General features: G+C 37.6%; 2 protein-coding genes across 4 annotated transcripts in view; both read right to left on the bottom strand.

Annotated features, from left to right (window-relative positions):
* LEPR (leptin receptor) overlaps positions 1 to 21,607 on the bottom strand; it is a 125,945-nt gene extending 104,338 nt beyond the window's left edge. For 2 of the 3 annotated variants that reach the window (XM_082356532.1, XM_082356531.1), the window contains exon 1: positions 3,411 to 21,607. The gene's annotated coding sequence lies outside the window, so the exon portion shown is untranslated. The remainder of the gene's footprint in view (positions 1 to 3,410) is intronic. The other variant, XM_082356529.1, reaches the window with a different exon arrangement.
* The window catches only part of LEPROT (leptin receptor overlapping transcript), a 315,620-nt gene that overhangs the window by 237,769 nt on the left and 54,493 nt on the right, over positions 1 to 23,358 (bottom strand). The gene's annotated exons all lie outside the window — the stretch shown is intronic.

Consider the following 23,358-nt stretch of genomic DNA (forward strand, 5'->3'; position numbering starts at 1 on the left):
TTTTTTAATATTCTTTTCCATTATGGTTTAGCATAGGATAGTGAATATAGTTCTCTAGGCTATAAAGTAGGACCTTGTTGTTTATCCATTCCATATATAATAGCTTACATCTACTAACGCCAACCTCCCACTTCATCTCCCCCAATCCCCTCCCCATTGGCAACCACAAGGATGCTCTCTGTGTCCGTGAGTCTGTTTCTGTTTCGTAAATAGGTTCATTTGTGTCATATTTTGGGTTCCACATATAAATGATATCACATGGTATGTGTCTTTCTCTTTCTGACTTACTTCACTTAGTATGATAATCTCTAGCTGCATCCATGTTGCTGCAAATGCATTACTTTGTTCTTTTTTATGGCTGAGTAGTATTCCATTGTATATATGTACCACATCTTCTTTACCCATTCATCTGTCGATGGACATTAACATTGTTTCCATGTCTTGGCTATTGTGAATAATGTTGCTATGAACATAGGGGTGCATGTATCTTTTTGGATTACAGTTTTGTCTGGATATATGCCCAGGAGTGGGATTGCTGGATCACATGATAGTTCTATTTTTTGGTTTCTGAGGAACCTCCTTACTGTTTTCCATAATGGCTGCACCAACTTACATTCCCACCAACAGTGTAGGAGTTTCCCCTTTTCTCCACATCCTCTCCAGCATTTGCTATTTGTAGAGTTTTTAATGATGACCATTCTGATCGGTGTGAGGTGGTTTTGATCTGCATTTCTCTAATAATTAGTGATGTTGAGCATCTTTTCATGTGCCTATTGGCCATTTGTGTTTCTTCTTTGTAGAAATGTCTATTTAGGCCTTCTTCCCGTTTTTTGATTGGGTTGTTTGTTTTCCTTTTTGTTGTTGAGTCGTATGAGCTGTTTGTATATTTTGGAAATTAGGCCCTTGTCAGTCACATCGCTTACAAGTATTTTCTCCCAGCCTGTAGGTTGTCTTTTCATTTTGTTTATGGTTTCCTTTGCTGTGCAAAAGCTTTTAAGTTTGATTAGGTCCGTTTGTTTATTTTTGTTTTTATTTCTATTGCCTTGGGAGGCTGACCTAAGAAATCATTGGTACAATTTATGCCAGAGAATGTTTTGCCTGTGATCTCTTCTAGGAGTTTTATGGTGTCATGTCTTACGTTTAAGTCTTTAAGCCATTTTGAGTTTATTTTTGTGTATGGTGTGAGAGTGTGTTCTGACTTCATCGATTTACATGTGGCTGTCCAACTTGAGGAAAGAACTCAAACAAAAAGGAACCAGGGCTTGATTTGAGAAGTTCTCAGTTTATCCAGTTTCAAACAAAACACAAAAATTAAGAGATTCACTACCAGGAAAGCATTCTGCAGAGAAAAAGCCAAGAATGTGGCTGGTCAACCTTTGGCTAATACTTCAGAAAGATTAATAAGTCAGAGTATTCAGTCCCACAAATCTCTCTGGAGAGATTGACTCATAGTTCCCCTCAAAGCTCTAATATAGAGATGGGATTATCTGGGGAACATCTATAGACAAGCCTCTGTTCTTCTGGAGTGAATTCCTTTAACATATGCAGGAGACCTCATAGATTCTTGACAATTTTATACCAGTAGAAACACTGCCAGATTGGAATTAAAGAGACAGCATACAAAATGGAAGAAAGCTGTTGGACCTCCAAATTACTACATACAGGAAACAGGCTGATAAAACTACTCAGTTGCAAACACAGCTCATACAAAAATCCTGGAGCCCACCACAGACCTAATGAATAAAAGTGTCTGGAGATGGGGAAACAGAACTGTGTATTTTTTAAAAAATATCTATTTATTTATTTTTGGCTACGTCAGGTCTTAGTTGCGGCACGTGGGATCTTCACTGCGGCTCAGGCCTCTCTCTAGTTGTGGCACATGGGCTTAGTTGCCCCGCAGCATGTGGGATCTTAGCTCCCCGACCAGGGATCGACCCGCGTCCCCTGCGTTGGAAGGCAGATTCTTAACACTGGACCACTAGGGAAGTCCCCAGAACTCTGTATTTTAATAGGCACGCCGAATGAAACTAGAGAAAACTTGCTTTTGGAAGCAAGCAAGAATTACAGTTTACCTCAAACACTGGAAACACAATCATCAAAAGATGTGGTAGATTTTTCAGTATATAGCTCCTGTAAACCAAACTAAAATCAGTGAATAGAAAGCATAGGTAGCTAGATTTAAATCAAATCAAAGAAATAACTTTCTAGCTCTCATAGCCATTAGAAGTGAAATGGGCTTCCTGGTGAGTCCAGGCCAACAAACTGATCCAGAATCAAAGCTTGAGTATCAGGGTCCGGCCTTCTTTCTGTCTTCAGCAAGAGGTACTGTTTGATCACATCTCAAGAAAGATCAACTTCAAGAATGGATGGGAAATGTGGTTTATTATGTTTATCTCTAGGCTGATTTTCCTAGTGATTGGTGAAGCTGTTTATAGAAGATGAGAAACTAAGGAGACTTCTGTCCAGGTTTCATAGCTATTTGTCTTAAGAATTTATTTTAGCTTATCAATTTCATGATATTTATTTCTGAAAACATTATGACTGCAAATTTAGGGATTAAGAGGCAATGTTCCATGAGTGCTGTGATCTAAATATGCATGATTGGCCTGAAAATAGAGTTGTACTTATGTTGACTATTATTCCTACATGGGACAATTGTCATATGAATACTGAGAAATCACATTTTTCTTATGTGAGATACAGGTACACACGTATTCTGTAGATAATGCTCAGTAAGTTAACTGCATAATATATATTTATCTTTCTCTTTTCAGTTGTAAACTGAACTTAACAGGATGATAATGAAAGGAATGATAAAAACATCAAGCATTCAAAAAAAATTTTTTTCCACCATTCAGCTTTATTTTAGTGCTGGTTTTTGGTTCCCCATGAACTGCATGAGTGATAGTCTTGGCCACCTGACTGGAGCCCCTTGAGGACTGGGCACTGTGGGCAGGATGCCTCTGAAAAGAGCTGAAGATAAAGGAATCATGCTTATCTTTAACACCACTGGGGAAGGCCCAGGCTGAGGGCAAGGAGAGGTTCCAGTACCACCTGGGGAGAAAATAAGAGAGGCTTGGGCACCAACTCCTAGTGGCCCCTCAACCTGGTGAGACATTAAGCCCTTCATCACTAGATATTTTTAAATAGGGACTAATAGACTGTCCATCAGAAATATTGTAAGACAACATTGGGTGGGAAAGAGGTTAGACTAGAGTGATGGTAATTAAGGCCCCCAGCACACCAAATAAAATATGATTTGGAGCTGCAACTTCAGAGTATATACATGTAGAAGTTTTTGTGTATAAATGATGTTACATATTTTAAATGTTACCTACCACCCACAGTACAGTTGAATCACAAAGCATGAACAATTTTTTCCCTCTAAAGGTGACGATTGCTGTACTTACTTTGCCAGCATCTGTTCTTCATTGTATCTAGGTCTATCTATCTATCTATCTGTCTTATTTTCCATCCAGTTGGGGTAAATCAGTAAACCTAAAACAAGAAAATTAATTGATGCAGATTGTTTAAACATACATACACAGGCTTTGACTTTAACAAGTTCAGTTAAGCATTCAAAGAACCACTAAGTAATTTGACAGCTTATGATGTGTATGCATCATAAGTGGTTAACAAGCAATGAAAGAAAACACTTTAAAAATTTAGAAAGGAAATTAAAGAACAAATAAGAGAATCTAAATTTCCAAATATTTAATAACCAGGATAATTAGTATCAACTAATAAGGTTTGGTTATCTCAAGTGCTAGCATTTTCCTTAAATGAATGATATTCAAAATTCCCCTTACTAAAATGCTATCTTCAGGCCCAGAATTTATCCCAAATTATCCAGGGCACATAGTTCCTGTAATACTCATTATGTAACACAGTATTCTATTCATATAGTTGTCCATAAATGCTTTTTGAGTGAATGAAGCATTTCATGAAAGAGAGACAAAGGGAATAAATATATACAGAAAAAATGAACACTTCATTGCTAAGTTGCAAATTATAAAAACAAATACTAATGACAAGGAAGTTTAGACATTAAAATATTTTAGGCAATTCTTATGCTCTTTTAAGTAGTTCTAAAAAGGTTTTTTGGGGTATAGAAAGAAAAAACATATCAATTTATAATAAAAAATTAAAAGGGTATTTAGAAAACCATTATACAAACACCAACCTACACACAAATGACATATCATACCTTCTAGGAATTTTATGTCCCATGTAATATTCTTAAGGTATAGCCCTGATCATTTTATGCCCCTTTTCAAAAGTATCTGTGGTTCTACACTGCCTACAGAAAAAACATACATATAAAATCATTCTGGCATTCAAATTTGTTTTTAGTGTATCGTCTGAGATTTACTTTACCAGTGTTTTCTTCTACTACAGAGGTCAACTCATTTTTTTTCACTTCTTGCTTTTGTTCATGCTATTCCATCCTGAATGTGTTTCCTTCATTCCACATCACCCTTCCTTCAACCATTACCCATCACCATCATCTGTGGGTTGAAATCCTAGCCATATACCAAGATCCAACTCAACTGACCCATCTTTGTAATCTCCCAAACTGGAGCTCTTCTATCTATGGCCTGTGATCATTTGGAAATTTATTTAGTCTCTATTTGATAAAGAAACACTCTCTGATTCATCTAATGGTTAGTTGTGCATATATCTATATAAAATGCATTGAGGGCAAAAGTTGTGTCTTATAAATGTTTTGTTCTGTTTTTAATCTCCCAAAGTGTTTTTCACATTATCTTGGATGTAGAAATTGCTCAATTAATATGCATTGGACTGAAGTATAAGAAGCAAATCTTGTAGTTTTTCATTTGCATAATTAAAAGGAACAAAAACAAAAATGTTTTTTTATAAGTACTTTACAATGATTATTGACCTATTGCACTGTTTAAAAGTCACATACCAAAGGGAGATTTTTATTCTAAATTTCCAAAGCATATATATTATAGGAATTATATATGTAACATAATCCCAATGGATTTTAAACTATATATGCATAGGAAAAAAGACAAGAAATACACCGAAATGTTTCCAGTGGCTATCTTTAGATTACCTAATTTAGGAGATTGTTTTCTTAGTTATTTGTACCTTTCCAAGTTATCTAAAAGGATAATATGATCAGAGGAAATGTAAGATCATGTGTTCTTTGAAAACTATTCCTGAGAACTAGAGCCATTCAGATGACCCTTAAGGCCTGGGATAGCCCAGTTCCTGTCAGGTGCTGTTCACTGGCTAGCAGACCCAATCTGTAACTCCTTTAGGCTCCTAATCTATTGGAACATTTTTGTTTTTTTGGGGTTTTTTTTGCTCTTTAAAATGCTACCAGCATAAATAAGGGAGAATTTTATTACCCCCGACTACCTAAAAAGCTATATAACACCAATAAAACTCACAGCAGCTATTTATTTTTATTTTTTAAATTTTTATACAGTTTTTAAAGTTTACTCTACATTTACAGTTATTACAAAATATTGGCTATATTCCTTGTGCTGTACAATACATCCTTGCACCTATCTAAACACCCAATAGTTTCACAGCAGCTATTTCAACTGTGACCTAAAAGCTATTATGAGTTGAAAGGCAAATCAATTGGAGGATTTGTTTACAATTTACTACCAAGAATAAAACTTATTTCACGCCAAGCTTTAAATTAGTACCAGAACCTGGACTAAAATATGACTTTTCCTCAAGGAATTTATCTTTTACATTTTTTCAGTATTTCATGCTATATCTTCATATTTATTATCTATTTATCTCTTTACCAGAAGTGGGCATCAGGGTGTAAGAGAAATTACAAAGTTCTCCAAATTTTATGCTTAAGCCAAAGTAATTATTTCCTTGCATCTAAAAGAATACAATAAGAAGTAAAGTTAAGAGAATAAACGTGGAGAAATTACTCCTCGACAGTTGCCCGAGGGAGACTGCTATGAATGAACAGTTGGCTGGAATCATTTCAGAATCACGCAGCTAAATGACGTTTTCATAGAATTGTGTTTCAGTTTAAGTCCCTATGGACCTTAAAGGAAAGTGATCAATATAGCTGGTAATCCTGATGACTGGCACTCACATTCTATAGGCCAATTTTCACATAGCACAAAGCACTTTGTCCTCTGCAGGAGTATAATGGGATTTAAGAGCAAACGGTACCTGGGTATTCGCTGGCCTATAAACCAAGTCTCATAGTTAAGCTGTTGCAAAGTTTACACATTTACAATGAAAAAGACTAAGTGTTGTGGGGTTTTTTGTTTGTTTTTTTCAGAGCCCAGATTCTAGTTCTGAGCTACTAGGTTGTAAAAGACATAGTATCCTGTTCATTATTTTAGTTACTTGCCTTGATCGTATCAATGTAACAGTAAGGAAATCTTTATTAGCCTGGTCCTACCAGAGAGATACCCAATACAAACAGATTATAGAGGACACTTACTATTTTATCAGCAAGCTCCCCTCCTCTTCTTCTGGTCAACGTATTTCCTTTTGGCAGAGGAACTGCTGTTCTCCGACTCCAGGCACGTGCATCTAGTTGGGGCTGCCAGTTATAGCATCCTGGCTTCAGAGGCTACGTAGCACGTCATCCGAGCTGGATCTATCATAGACTCTTACACGCCTGGCTCTGTAGTTGGTCAGTGGGGTGGGAACATGACTAGAGAAAGGCCAGTCAAGGTTGCTCTCTAAGGCTTTGCCAACAGGAGCTGGGCTGGGGGTTCCAGGGGGTGGGAGTCAAAGGGGTGTTCGAGAGCTTTTTCCCCTCAGATGGTGAATCTGTGTGGTTGTGAGCTGCAGCTGCCAGCAGCCAGGCTCTCTGCCACATGAATGAACAGAGTCTACAGTAGAAGACAGAATTTGAATTTGAAGCCACATAAGCAGGTGTTGAGAAAGTGTGTCAATTATTTTTATGCCAGTGAGCTTAATTTCTTCAGTGAAGTCCTGTTTTACCAACTAATAGAAGCTAAACCCCAATAAATTCCGGGTCCTATTTCCTTTTCTTAACTTCTAAGCAGGGGACAATTGGAGGGGAAGGAAAACAGGACCCAGGATAAGCAAAGGTCCTGATCTTTGTCATCTGTTGAATTTGGCATCTGTTGAATCGTCATCCTGTCTGTTTTTCAGGTGTTGATCTACATGGGTCCATGCCAAAGGTCACTTCAGGATCAATGACTCTCCTTGCTTGCCCCTGAAGCCTTTCTGAAGTACACTAAGAGGTGTTCACCAAATACCACTCTGGGCTATAGGCACCTTGCTGAGGCTTTACAAGGCCCAGAACCATTATCTATGCTACGCTCAGGAATTATTCTACTGCTCCTATACCTTAAGTGAGTCAAGTTGGAACTCTATGAGGCTGCTTTAGATTTGACTGCCTTCATCACACAGCGATTCCTACGTACTACCCCATGCTGCCCCAAGTTGCCAAGAGCCCTACGGCTTTCTCTCCACCCCTAGCTCTATCTAGGTTAAAGGGCAATGGCTCTTCCTACTCTGTGATTCCTCGGTTCTTGGAGTCCCCCTAGATTCATTGGGAGTGTCTGTTACTGCTCTCCCTTAGGGTTCAATCCTCTGATATAAACTTCATAGGTTACTTCAAAATTTTTGTTTCAATTATAGATTGGCCATACTTGATAGGATGAAACATATTTGATCTAAAATACCAATAAACACAAATTGTCATTGTGTGTTGCTTAGTGATGGAGTCATCTATGGGGTGCAGGGCCTCTTTCTCAGGGGTACACCGACTTAGCTCTCCCTGCTTCCCTCTTAGTGTTCTTCTTTTCCCCCTAACTTGGGAAAGCTCTCTTAGTGTTCAGAGCTTCAATTGGCTCTTGGCCGGTGTTTCTGAGACTCAAACACAGCCTGCTATAACATCTCCTTCTGTGGCAATGGACACAAAAATGCCCATGAATGGAAGACGGCTAAGGGGTAAATACCTGGGAAAAAACATGGCAGGTAATATATCAAACTACTCCTCCACAGAGGCCACATGAGGGAAAAGTGAGTCTTGATGGTACCTAACTCCTGGCCCTAGGCACTGGGTCCCCACCATGAGTGCCAGCTCCTGTCTTCTTGAAGCCTCACTGATCAACTTTTCTTTTAATTCTGTGAACTTCCTCAGGATCTTTCCTTAAGTCTCTCTTTTTACTTACACTAATTCAATCTAAATTAGCTAATCCAACATAATAGCTTAGCCAAGAAGGGGAATTTTTATTTCATGGAATCAGGTAGAATCGAACAGTCAAATAATAGAAAGAGCAGACACGTAGCTGGTTTTCAAGAACCCTAAAACCACCAGTAATTTCTCCATGTCTTATCTCTGCTTCCCAACAGGGGTGGGCTTCATTCCCTCTTACTGACTAAATCTCTCTACAAGGTAGGAAACATAGTTACTGACATTCCCAGGCTTTGCATCTATTGGTCTTTGCCACCAGATAAAGGAGGAAATATATCAAGGTTTAAAGTTTCTATTCATTTATTTCAGTGGTAGAAATGTAAAGAGAAAGAAAATCCTTGAATTTACCAATTCTTCTTTCACGTTATGTGAACAATAGATTGTGTTTGGATTTTAACTGTGTGGAAAAAAAAAAATTCTTCTCTATGACAAAGCCCTTCTAAAGCTCCCTTTTAAAAGTATATAAAGCAGTGGGAAGCAGCCGCATAGCACAGGGAGATCAGCTCGATGCTTTGCAAAGACCTAGAGGGGTGGGATAGGGAGGGTGGGAGGGAGGCTCAAGAGGGAGGGGATATGGGGATATATGTATGCATATGGCTGATTCACCTTGTTGTACAACAGAAACTAACACAGCACTGTGAAGCAATTATACTCCAATAAAGATGTATTTTTAAAAAAAGTATATAAAGCAAAGAATGAATTTTAAAAGTTGCTTTGTGTCTTTTCTTATGTTAAATGATAAAAAGAGAAAGTAATGAGAATAAAAACAAAAGAATGTTTTAAATGGGTGAAAACAAACAAGCAAACAAAACCCCAATCACATGTTAATGCCTTCGCAGTCCAAATTAAATGTGATAAAACACAACAAAGAAGGATATCACATTCCCAACATAGAATAATTTTAAAGTCAAGCAGACTGAACTGTGATAAATATATACCCTATGTTCCTCTACCTAGCCCAAGCACAGGGCACTTCAAAGATTGTGTTTCAGTTGTATACTGGCTGTACTTGACATCATGAAACATACTCCATTTGAAACACCAATAAACACAAATGTCCAATGCGTGTTGCTTAGTGATGGAGTCGTTTATAAATGAGCCTCTGTAACTATTTATAATAAAACAAATACAAATATTTCTGGATCTGTGAAGATAGAAGTTCTAAGTCACTATCACCAAAGCTCCACAATTGATGGAAGAGTATTTTCAACTTCTTGCAAAAACTTCCAGATGCACCCATATCTTCTTCCTCTATCCCTTCCCCAATCAGATATCCAATGACATGCGATACTGAAAGATGCAGAAGATAACCACTTCAATTTTTATAGTTCCTTCTATTTTCCCCTGATACTGTTTCCCTCTTTATCAGGAGTGGGACAATCAGTTATGCAAACAACAGAACCCCAGTAACTTGAGTGCCTGCCATGACAACTTTCACATTGGCAACTTTCACTAGATTTGTAGATTCTTGTGGTAAGATGAGTTACAGCTGAATTCCCTGAATGTTTCAAAGTCAAATACTCATTTAGATCAATGGTTCCCAGACTCTGGATTTCAAAAGTGAAATTTCAAAAATGTGTGGTGAACCAGCATAGGTTTGCCAACTTTTTCTTTGCCAAGTAAAGATTTAGGGAAAATAATGTTCTCTCCTACTCGCATCCCTTCACAAAATAAAGGACATTTTAAGGCCAAAGTAGTATGCAGGACATTATACCAACTTTTTAAAAAAAGGGGCAGTGGTCATCATTTCCAAGTACAAAGAGTAGACAACTATGCACTGTTTCCATCATAATTCTGACAGGGAACAGATGGCACCTTCTAAGGGTTAAACTAAAAATATTTCAGTGAAGAGACTATTTACTGAGGTGCAGGCAAAAATTTTTAAAAAGCCAACAAAAGATGATGAGTTACCCAGAGACTAGCCACAGCAGGAAGCCATTACTTCCTTGGGGCCTGAAGGGCTGAAGAAAGAGGACAGTGTCTCCGGAGCCAAGTGAGAGCTGGAGATGACAGAAACTGGACTTAGGACAAACGCAGCCACTGCCAGAACCATGATGAGGAAGGGAAAGAGTGGGGCTCACGATAACCTATCCGTCTCCTCCATCCTGCATGAACCCAACTGGAAATCAGAGGGCAAGGGACCCTGCATATTGCAACTGATAGAGTCAGCCTCAGGGAGCACAGAACAAGTCAAAAAAGGGTGGGAAATGGGTCCACTAGAACATAATGATATACTCTGGTGAGGGGGAATGGGACCAGACAGAGGAAAGGGTATACATGTGAATTTCTTTTTTCACTTCAATTGCAGGAAAATTACAAGAGAAATTTTATTTTAAGATATAATATTGTTTGTAATTATATGCTTGATACATTTGTCAATTAGTGGCTCCATAGTCAATAGTGTGACATCAAGTGGTGCTCAAATGGGCAACTTGTTCCAGTACTTTATTTTTACCACACTCATTATTAAAAATTCAATTTCACGTAGGTATAAAATAGAAGCAACACTCAACACTTTTATTTCGTTTGGAACATTTTAAGCAAATTAAGGAATGCCAAAATACAGCCTCTATGCCTCAGAGACTTCTACCCCAGAGGTTCCCAAACTATGCTACACGTTGTTATCACTTGGGATCTTAAAAAATAAAATACTGATGCCTAGTTCACACCCCAGACATTCTGATTTAACACTATGGGGTGAAACTTGGAATAGGAATTTTTAAATAATTGTTCTATTTCAGTTTTAGATTTTAAAGAAAAGTTGTAAAGATAGTAGAGTTCCCATATACCTCATACCCAGACTTCCCTGTTATTCACATCTTACATTAGTATGATGCATTTGTCACAATCAATGAACGAATATTGATAGACAATTTTAACTAAAGTCCATACTTCATTCAGATTTCATTAGTATTTAATTCATGTTTTTCTTTTGTTCCAGGATTCCACCCAGGGTACGATATTATAATTAGTCACCACATCTCTGTAAACTCCTCTTGGCTGAGATGAATTCTCAAAATTTTCTTGTTTTTGATGGCCTTGACAGTACTGAGGAATACTTGTCAGTTATTTTGTACAATATCCCTCTGTTTAATGTTTTTCTCATGCTTAGATCTGTCTAATGTTTTTCTCATGCTTAGACCATGGTTATAGGTTACGTGGGAAGATCACAGGTAAAGGGCTATTCTCATCACATCATATCAGGAGTACATACTACCAACATGACATTACCATCCTGAGCACCTGGTTGACATAGTGTTGATCAGCTTTCTCCACTATAAAGTTTCTCTTTTTCCCCCTTTCCATACTGCATTTTTAGGGAGGAAGTCAATATGCATAACCCACACTTAAGAACTTTGTTCTTAAGGGAGCTTTGTTCCACCTCCTTAAGGACAGAGGATCTACACAAATTATTTGGAATTCTGCATGGGAGATTTATCTATTCTCTCACAATTATTTAGTTAATCATTTATTTATATTAGCATGGACTCGTGGATATTTATTTAATATTCTGGATTATAATCCAATACTACTTAATTTATTTTATTACTCAAATCGTTCCAACTTTGGCCATTAGGAATTCCTTCTATTGGCTCTTGTCTCCCTTGATATGCCCGATTAATATTGGTATATTTTTTGTTGGTATGTCTACACATTCTGGCACTCTAAGATGCTCCTGGCTCATCTTGTATATTTCCTTATAATCAGCCATTTCTCCAAGGATTCCTCGTTCCTTTTATTGGAGAATAGTATTAGAATCAAATATATGGGTGATACATGTGACCTTGCTTCTAGGCCCTTTCAGCTGACAGAACAAAAAAATAAAATATATGTGCATATAGCTAATCCATACATATAAAATCCCCACATGTATATGTAAACATCTGTATCTATGGTAAGGTAACCATGAATTCATACTTATGTCTCCAAATCTAAGCCATATTCACAGGGATCATTCCTTTCTCCTCCCCTTGCTTGCCTATAAACTCTCACTCCAACAGTAAGAAACCTGGCTCCTACTAGCTGACATCCATTTACTTAATTTTTTAATTCCATTATACAACCATAGTAGTTTCAGAATTGTCAACCCATTCCCCCATGGAAGACTTTATCAACTGGAGTACAGTGCTTATGCACAATTGTTTTTTTTACTCCACTCTTTTCCAAAGTTTTTTAGGTCAGCCAACTTTTCCCCTAACCCCCTTACACTGAGGTTTTATTCATACTTTTATAACATAGTTAGATTATTTTGTCATGGTCTGTATTCCATCCTGAGATCCCTCGACCTCCTAAATATTTTTTTAAATTTGCATACAGTAAGGCTCACTCTTTGTGCTGTAGAGTTCTATGAGTTTTGACAAATGCATTGTGTCAGGTACCGCAATTACAGTATCATACAGAATGATTTCACCACCATTATTCTCTGTACTTCACCTATTCAACCTTCCCTCCTCCCAAAACTCCAGTAATAACTGATCTATTTATTGTCTATATATAATTTTGCCTTTCCAGAATATAAAGTCATGGAGTATGTAACCCTTTCAGACTGGTTTCTTTCACCTAGAAATATACAGTTACCATTCATCCATATCTTGTGTGACTTGATAGCTCATTCTTTTTATTGCCAAATAGTACCTCATTGTATGTATGTACCAGTTGGTTTACCCATTTACCTATTGGAGGACATCTTGGTTATTTCCAGGCTTTGATGATTATGAGTAGAACTGCTGTAAACTTTCACAGGCACGTTTTTGTGTGGACATAAATTTTCAAATTAGCTGGGTAAATCCCTAGGAATCAGTTTCTGGATCATATGGTAGTACTATATTTAGCTGTGTAAGAAACTTACCCCAATCTATCTTATAGCTCATGTTGCAAATTTTGGATTATTCAGAAAACTTATTACATTTTTCAATTTTGCACAGCCCCTTCTAGAAAGGGAAGAATATTGTGAAAACATGCCAATTCTCTTTGGGAAACATACTGTATTCTTGGATTGCAGTTGGTTTGCTGTATACCCCCCCAGCCCCCGCCATTTATCCTATCTCCTAGAATACAGTGTTTCACTATCATAAACATTTAATAGCTTTCCTTTTCCCACTGGTACCAGAGAGCATCAGGTGCATATTGACATAGCAAAGGAAAGTACCTTTTTGAACTATCTATCAAGTGCAGCTACTCAATGCACATTGGTTTTCCTTTTAAACTAGAATCACTTAGTGTTTCTCTGTCACACACTCACTGATGACCATTTAACCTTGAGACATACATGAATGAATCAGACAATTTTCTAATGATGTTGAATTGGAAAGAAAAATGTACCTTGATTCCTGCTTGTAAGTTTATTGTATCAAAATAAAGATACAAACTTTTAAAGAGGGCACTCTTCTGTGCTTGACAACATAGGACACAAGCTATTCTTTGATGAGCTTTTAAAGAAATCCTTATTTATTTTTAATAGTAAAATATTAAAGTCAAGTGTATACCTGCACATCTTGGGCATTTAAGGAAATGATCAATGTCATTGCAAGGTAACTGGCTGCCATCTTTTGAGAATCTAAACTAAACCAAAAACCGGAGAACCACAGGATTAGGAAAGAAAAGCATAGGGACCAAATAATGGCCTTTCCTCCTTCTGTTTATATAATAAATGCACTTATTGTTGCCATGGCAAAGGAGCCAGTCTGTTTCCCATTCCTCTGTCTCTACCCTTTCCAACACCAGAAAATGTCATATTTCATCATCACCTTTCTTGGACCATTATGTTTACCCATCTGCTTTGCACTTACTACTCTCCCCACAGTTTCTTTTCATAATTAATACTTAATGAAGAAGTGATTTCAGGTGAAGGAAGTGGTTTCAGACAGAGGAATCAGGAAGCAAAGAATGATGGGAAGGAGGTAAGGGGAAATATCTCAGCAGTTTATTTAGCCAGAAGAGCATTCCTAATCTTGGAAAGCCCCCTCAGATCCAAAAGGAAAAAACTCTAAAAATGCCCTTTAAAGCAAATTTCACCTTGTTGATAAGCTAAATCAACTTTGTAGAGGTCTGTTAGGGCTTTCTAAACAAGCTATTCTCTCTTGTCATTATTAGGCTGAGCTCATCACAACATAAAGTCTAAATTAGGGGAATTAATAATACCACTACTTTAAAATAATCATGCAACACACTGGAGTATTCTGCCCAATTCATGATGCCACATTTTTTCACGGCCATAAGACACTAACATGTTTTAGAAAGATGGTAACAAAGGCCTACGACTACATTTATTCCCCTATTCATTAATTCATTTGTGTATTCAAAAAATATTTATTAATAGCATATTATGTGCTAAGTGCACTGATCTAACTTGAAATTTAAAATATAAATATGAGTAAGACTTTATCCCTTCTCTCAAAAAGTTTCCATTCCAATCCTGCTATACAAGAGGTAGTTAAATAAACACGGTGTTCTTAGTTTAGAAAAGAGAAGACTGAACTCGAACAACTGTCCCTGAAAAGATAGTAAATTTAGGAAAATGCCACAATCTGTAGGAAACAATCAGTACGGGTGAGATAGGGTGAGATAAGTGGTTTCATCCTGTTTATATGCCCTGAAGCTTGAGTGTATAAACAATCAGCTCAAATGTTCTTTCTTGTTCATTGCATTCCGCCAATCTTGAAGGCAAAGGGATGAGGTAGCCTGCCTTTCCTTTCATAAATGCTTCAGTTACAGACTGATAGTCTTGTTAAAACAATCCTGCAGGACAAAGGTACTATGGGAAAGCTCAGGACAGGAAGGGTTCCAGCCTTCACAATCTGAGAAGAGTCCAGCCCAAGAACAATTTGGATTCTGCCTTCAAATATTTGAACAGCTGTCATGTGGAATAAGGAATAGACTGAATTTATATAAAGTTAAGAGAAACTAACTTGAGACTAATGAGTGGAGACTATAAAGAATAAACTTTCAGATCGATATTATAAACAAAAACTCTGGGGCAATACTTTTCAAATTTTAATGTGCAGATGAATCACCAGGTGATCCTGTTAAATGCAGATTCTGACTCAGGCCTGGTGTAGGGCCCAAGATTCTTCATTTCTAATGAGATCCCAGGTTGTGCTGGTGCTGCTGGTCCTAGGACCACATCTCGTGTATCACTGCTCTAGAATTCTCTGACAGTGGAGCTCATTAGGGCAGACTGGGTTGCCAGTCACTGGAACAATGTATTAAGTAGAAGCTGAATAACTTTGTCAGGAATACAACAGAAAGTATTTCTGCACCACATGTGAGAGTGGGCTACATGTTCCCTTTCAAATCTAAATGGTTTGATTCAGGGCTTTTTATAAAAGAATTGATTTTACAGGTGGTTGTTTCTTTTAAATATTAAAATGCTGCACATAGATAATGAAGAAAGTAAAATGAGTCTTTTCTTCCCACTCCAATAGATGTGGAAACAGAAGATCTTAGACATTAAATGACTTGCCCAAAATTCACTGTGCTACAATGAATTTATTGAGCACTTACTCATAGCCAAGGTCTGGCACAGGGCTGGACAACCAGCAATGAACAAAACAGACATGATTCCTGCTCTCCGAAGGTTACAGTCGAGCTGAATAGTACACAACACACCCATGTGATAAATCTCATTTTCTATTAGCCCATTGAGTTATCAGACAAAGACTCTATGATCAGGAGAAACTGATGACAATGACAGTGAAATTGAAAAGGTGGGGAAAACTATCCATCATTTGAAGTGTCAAGTGCCAGAGAAGAGCACTGCTGAATTTTCCAAGGAGTTTTGGCTCTATTAGGATGGATAGCATGACCCTGACACTTTGACAGGCCATCTTTTCACCCCACTCCAAGAAAGTAGGATATTAGCAAGGATTAAATCACCCCAATGTCTACAAACAAAACAGAAACTCTCAAAACACCACCTACTCACTACCCGACCAGCTGACCTACCCTTTCCGCACACACCCCCACTTGGTAAGATGGGACAGAGACTTCCCATTTGACCCTTTAGAATCCTTCATACAGCAAAAATAGGCAGACAGTCCTCAGAGGAAGACACTGCAGGCTGATATCACTTGTGTGTTCAGTTTTGGTGTAAAGTTAACCCAGAAATTTCTTTCTTTAACAATCTGGTCTGTACAGCACCTCACTATTACTCTCTTTCAATCCCTTCAATAATTCCCTGGATGATCTCCATCATATTTTATCTGTTTTTCTAGACTCAGTACCGTTAGGCCCATTTTTGATTAATATCCTCTTATTTTGTCTCATTCTTACCACAGGTTCCAATACTTTGGTCATTTCCCTATATCATCTTTATTTTCTATCCTTCAACCCACCATTCCTACCATCTGAGATTTAAGCTCATTCATGAAGGAAAAGATTAAGATAAGCTGAAATATCTTTATATATTCTCAGGTCCCCTCGTTGTGTGTCAAAGATTGGGTTTCCTGGGAAACAGACCCAGAGATGGAGATTGATATGCAGGTGATTTACTGGGGAGTGATCCACAGAACACTGCCTGCAAAGGAATGAGGGAAACAGGATTGGACAGCTGGGAAAGAAGAAGCGCAACTCAGCTGCCACAGATGCCTGAGACAACTTCACAAGGAACTCTGAAGCTGGGGTGACCCATATGAGATGTCTCTCACAGAGGAGAGGGGAAAGGGCTTTATACTGTCTACGTTGATCAGCCATGGGATGCGGGTTGCTCCTGAGGTGGAGGTGTAATCTTGGGTGGGTTGGCTTTCTCTCTCCAATGGCTAGTCTTAGGGTTGGACTCAGCTGTGTGATGTCAGCACCCCTGGCAGCTGGAGAGATGAGAGTCTCATTTCTCAGGGTATAATCTGCACAACATAACACAGCATCTGCTACAATCCACATCTTGTGCTGCTTGAATCCATTTGCTTCATGTAATAAATTTACCTCACCTGGGAAGAGCTCTTCCAGAATTCTGGTTAGTCTTTTCTCTTGGAAGAACTTTCAGCATGAAGGGTTGTGGGACAGACTCTAGCTTCCACTACTGCATGTGGTCTCTGGACCACAGTTGATTCTTATCATTACGCTCCTCTATTTCTCATTCTAAATTCCCTCTACTCAGCTAGCATCTCTGTTAGTCTAGGTAGCTTAACTTGTGGGTGACCCAGACTTGCATTCTTAATATGTCTGAGCCACTGATTACCATGACCTCCTTCTCAGACCATGGCTATTTCACTTGTACATTTACTATCAACTTAGGCAGGAGAGTATCAAGAGGAAACCTAGTGGTTTATCTGGATGCTAAATTTATTTTTCCCTGATGTCACCATTAACAGTCCTACCACTTCCAGGAGTTAATCGTCCCTACCAGGATGGTGTCTCTTTTTTGCTGCTTGTCTCCTGGTATGAGAAGCCTAAAGTGGCCAGAGTTAACTGAAGCATAACATTTAAAGGGACTTGCTGAGAAATTGTTCCCTGTGTGACATCCAGGAACTCTAGCCCTGTAAAAGCATAAATTTACCAAATGGATTACTGGGAGTGATGGTAAACAGGGAAATTCCTACTTCTACCCCTTGCTTCTCACGTATTCTACTGACTGAGAGTACAGCACTATATAATAATAATTAGTGCAGGGTGTGTATCAGTGAACTTTGGAGGACATCCAGGATATCCTGGAGGATAACACTTCATCTTTGCAAGGCATCATCTCTAAGCTGTCACCACAGCTGCCCCTTCAAAGGTCATTGCAACACTCCATCAGGCCAGCAGCTTCTGAATGGTACAGAATATGAAAGAGCCAATGGCCCCATGGTCATGTGCCCACTGCCACCTCTTCTTTGCTGTAAAGTGCGCCCATTAATCCAATGCAGTATTTTATTAGCTGCTATTTCAGTGTATTAAACACTCCCTAAGCCCGCATGGAGTGGTGCTGGCTGACACACTATAGGTAGGAAAGACAAAACAATACCTGGACTATGTGTCAATTACAGTAAATATGTAATTGCTCTCCTTCCAGGATGAAAGAAGTACAATATAATCAACTTGCCTTCAAGTCTATGGTTGGTCTCCCAGAGGCATGGCTGAACAACACACTTTTTATGAGAAGCAGCAGTTAGGGAAGCCCTAAATCAAGTGTGGAGACAAAAACCAGAATACCAGAGGAATTCAAAGCTTCTGGTACATGTTGCTATGGCAAATATTAAAAACAGCCCTAATCTTAGCCAGGTTAATATAAATCCTCACACTGAAGGCCTATTTATTTCAGTTCCTATTGCCCAATATAACATGTTCAGCTTTCAACAAAAAATTACAAGACATGACAAATAGCAAGAAAAACACAGTCTAAAGAGAGAAAACAATTATCAGGAACAGACTCAAATATGACACAAATGTTAAAATTATCAGACCAGAAATTTAAAGCAACTATGAACAATATATTAAGAGCTATAATGGGAAAAATAAAAGCAGACAACATGCAAGGGTCGGTAATATAAGTAGGGAGATGGAAACTCTAAGAAAGAATTTTTTAAAGGCTAGAAATCAAAAACACTGTAATAGAAATGAAGAATGCCTTCAAAGGGCATATCAACAGACTTAACACAGCCAGGAAAAGAATGAGCTTGAATACAGGTCAATAGAAACTCCCTAAACTGAAATTCAAAGAGGTAAAAGAATGAAAAACCAGAACAGAACATTTGAGACATATGGGACAATTTCAAAAGGGTAATATTTGTGAAATTGTAATGGCAGAGAGAGAAGAAAGAGATAATGGAACCAAAGAAATTACTAAAGGATAAAAATTTTCCAAAAATAATGAAAGTCATCAGACCAAAACATAGGAAGCTCAGAGTGCATCAAGCAGAAAACATTTTTTTTAAAAAATAAGCATATCATATTCAAACTACAGACAAGCAAAGACAAAGACAAAATCTTTAAAAAGCCAAAAGAGAAAAAACAATGTACCTATATAGAGAAACAAGGTTAAGAATTACAAAGGGCTTCTCATCAGAAATCAGGCAACCAAGAAAAAAGTGGAATGAAATATTTCAGTGTTGAAAGAAAGAAACCAAAAACCTAGAATTCTATATCCAGTGGAATTATACTTCAAAAGTGAAGGAGAAATAAAGACTTCAAATGGACAAAACTGAATGAATTCATCTCCAGCAGATCTAGAGATGCAAGAAATATTATAACAAGTTCTTCAGGGGAAAAGGGAAATGATACACGTACACTCATTCAATGGAATATTACTCAACAGTAAAAAGAAATGAGCTATCAAGTCATGAAGAAAACATAGATTAATGTCAAATCTATATTGCTCAGGAAAAAAAGTCAGTCTGAAAATTTTATATACTATATACCAATTATATGACATCTGGAAAAGGCAAAAGCATAAAATGTTAAAAAATCAGTGGTTCCTAGGGTTCAGAGGCAGGGGACAAGAAATGGATAGGTGAAGCACAAGGACCTTTTTAGGACATTAAAATTATCCTTTATGATAGTACTCATGGATATCATTTGGATTATGCATTTGTCAAAACCCGTGGAACTTTAAGCATGATGAATGAACTTTTATGTGTGCAAATTTTAGAAAATTATTTAGGGGATCTCAGAAAGGAATTCAGAATGTGAAAAAACAATCTAACTATATTACAAATATATGAAACAACCTCACTGAAGGGAGTTAGGGAGAAAGGTGCAGCCTTAAGTATCTTTGGAAGTGAGAGGAGGCTTAATACTAAAGGCAAAAGAAATTGAACATAAACATTGCACTCTAGCTAATAAAGTTGCATTCCATGGGGGAACAGGTTAACAATTCTGAAACTACTATACATGAACAATTAAGTAAATGTACAGCAGATGGCAAGAGCCAGGTTTCTCACCGTCAGAGTGGGAAGAGAAGACTAGAATGATCCGTGTGGTAATGGATTAGAGCTGGAGACATCAGTATGAACTCAGGTTTAGCTTAATACAGATATAGGTTGATACAAACATAAATATTTATAGATATAAGTATACACAAGTATTAGTATACACACATATATTTCCTTGCTCTGTCAGCTGAAAGGGCCTAGAAGCCATGACAACCCAGTAGCAATGAACACACCTAGCATCTAGATCTAGGTTTCTAATACCATTATCCAATAAAAGGAACTAAGAATCCTTGGAGAAATGAATGATTCTGTAGCTGGAGCAGGAAATGTACAAGATGTACCAGAACATCTCATAATACCAGAAAGTAAGGAAGTCCTAAAACAAATAAAAAACCAAAAACCCCACAATGATAGGAGCATGTCAAAGAGAACCAGGAGCCCAGGAGTCAATGGAAAAATCTCCCAATGGCTAAAAATGGAACAATTTAAGCAAAAAAATAAGTAAAGTTGCATTGGATTATAACCCAGAGCATAAAATAAATATCCATGAGTCCAAATGATATAAATAAATGATTGAATAAATAAATTAATGAGGGAGAAGAGACAAATCTACCATGCAGAAGGACTCTAAATAATTTATGTAGAGGTGGGGCATAATTCCCCACTTCTTAAGTGTAGGCTACACATAGTGACTTCCTTCCAAAGAGTACAATATGAAAAGGGGGGAAAAAGAGTACATTTACTGTGGAGAAACCCGATAAACACTACCTCAGCCAAGTGATCAAGGTCAACATCCACATTGATAAGTCACGTTGATGAAAATCACGCTTTACCTTTGTGGTCTTCCCCCAAAAAACACATAACTCCAGTGTAATCATGAGGAAAAACATCACACAATCTCAGTTGAGGGACATTCTACAAAATACTTGACCAGTACTTCTCAGAACTGGCAAGGTCATCAAAAATGAAGTTTTAGAAACTATCATAGCTGAGAAGAGTCTAAGTACACATGACAATTAAATGTAACGTGGTATCCTGGATGGCATACTGGAACAGAAAGGGGACATTAGGAAAATATTAAGGAAATCTGAATAAAGTATGTACTTAAGTTATAATCATGTATCAATAGCAGCACATCGATTGTGACAAAGGAACCATATTAATGTAAGATCTTAATAATAAGGGAAACTGAGTGCAAGGTACATGGAAACTCTCTGTACTATCTTTGCAATTTTTCTTTAGGTCTAAAACTGTTCTAAAACAAAAGTTTTTTTAAAACTAAATTCCTTTCAGGAAAATAATTATCTTTTTAGTAAAAACAAACAAAAAATATTTGCCATTATAATTATGGAATGATAGTCCCAGGGCATGATAGATAGAAATTTGGGCAAGATAAACAGAGGACAAAATTTGGAGGGAGTGATATTCCAAGAACCAACTTGCAGAAGGAGATTAGGGGCCCAGAGGTGAGCAAAAAAGGAAGTGGAAAGAAATCAGTGATATTTCAAGAGACCCTGGAAATTGAAGAGTGAAGTCAGTCCCCAAAATATTTCCAGTGGTAAAAGTGGTTAAGGAATTTTAAATTTTAAAGGAATTAAAGGAATTAATTTAAATTTTATTAAATTAATTTAAATTTTATTTCCAGTGGTAAAAGTGGTTAAGGAATTAATTAAATTTTAAAGGAATTTTTAAGGAATTTTATATTTTAATTTTAGTGTGCCTAAAATCTGATTTTAAAATGTTTTGCACCATTATTATGTAAGGTAACCTCCACCTCTGTGCTACCTCTTTCTCCATTTAAATACCTCTTCTAGACAGCTGCCTGGTATTTTTGAGAAATCAAGGAAAATGGGATGTTTTGGGGCATATTTTGGGTAGAGGAAAGAGAACAAAGCCACAAGAGACAAAATGCAGACAAGAAAAAGAATTCCAGGGACTCCCCTGGTGGCACAGTGGTTGAGAATCCACCTGCCAATGCAGGGGACACGGGTTCGAGCCCTGGTCTGGGAGGATCCCACATGCCGCGGAGCAACTAGGCCCGTGAGCCACAACTACTGAGCCTGCGCTCTAGAGCCCACGAGCCACAACTACTGAGCTCGTGTGCCACAACTACTGAAGCCTGTGCGCCTAGAGCCCGAGCTCTGCAGCAAGAGAAGGCAAAGCAATGAGAAGTCCGCACCCTGCAACAAAGAGTAGCCCCTGCTCACCGCAACTAGAGAAAACCCTCACGCAGCAATGAAGACCCAACAACGAAGACCCAATGTAACCAAAAATATATAAATAAATTTATTTTTAAAAAAAAAGAATTCCAGAAGCAGGAACACGGAACTAGAGGTGACTATATGAGACGTAAGCCCTCTGAGTACCTTCAAAGATATGGACAGGGAGCAGGGAGATAATGGGTTTCCCCTAAGTCTGGAGAACAGGGGTGACGTGTACAGTATAATTCTGTGAGGCTGTTATGTAAAGAAACACATTACTAGTAGAGTGTAAATTTAGAGGCTTTTTTTAAAAAACAGGAATCATGAAAGTATTCGTCACTTGGCAACTTCACGAGTGTAAAATATTAAACTCCAGTTCACATCAACCACTTCAAACAAAAGGAAGTTTCAATTTATTTGTAACCATCTTAGTTACAATAATAATATGTCAGCACAGAAACTTCCTTTCAATTATGTGTTCCTGGCTTTCTGCCTTCTTAAAATAAATAAAACAGCTTTCCCATCTCCCAGAACAAACACAACAGCGCCATGTAACAGTTAAGCCAAAAAGCAAAACCTCCTAGCAGAGGCAATACCGCTTAGGCCAACTTCTAACTCTGTTGACGTTCATCTCCCTTTCTTACATAAGTGGAAATGTTTTCAAGATGCACTCTATTTCACTGATGGCAGAATCTAGGTCTGTTAGCAAAGCAACGTTCCTGTGGAGAGCACATTAGATGAGAACACAGGGGAAGCTTGGGTCAATTCAACTTTATGAAGCAGTTATTCATTGATTATAACAGGCAGTTTGATAAGGGATACAAAAGTCAGTAACACAGCCTTGTCCTCAAGAAATGTCCAGTCTAATAAGCGAGGTAAAGCAAGCAAATAAATAGCTGTTTAAAAATACAAAGAAAGTTTGCAAGATGAAAAGAGTTCTGGACATTGGTTGCACAACAATACTTAACACTGCTGAACTGTACACTTAAAAATGATAAAGATGGTAAATTTTATGTTACATGTATTTTCCCACAATTAATTTTTTTGATTTTAAAAAAGGGAAAACAATTTAAAAAATTAAAAATTAAAAAAATTAAAAAGGGAAAAGAGTGTGAGAAAAAGATAA

This window comes from Balaenoptera borealis, assembly GCF_965194805.1.
Source record: "Balaenoptera borealis genome assembly, chromosome: 1".
Taxonomy (NCBI): domain Eukaryota; kingdom Metazoa; phylum Chordata; class Mammalia; order Artiodactyla; family Balaenopteridae; genus Balaenoptera; species Balaenoptera borealis.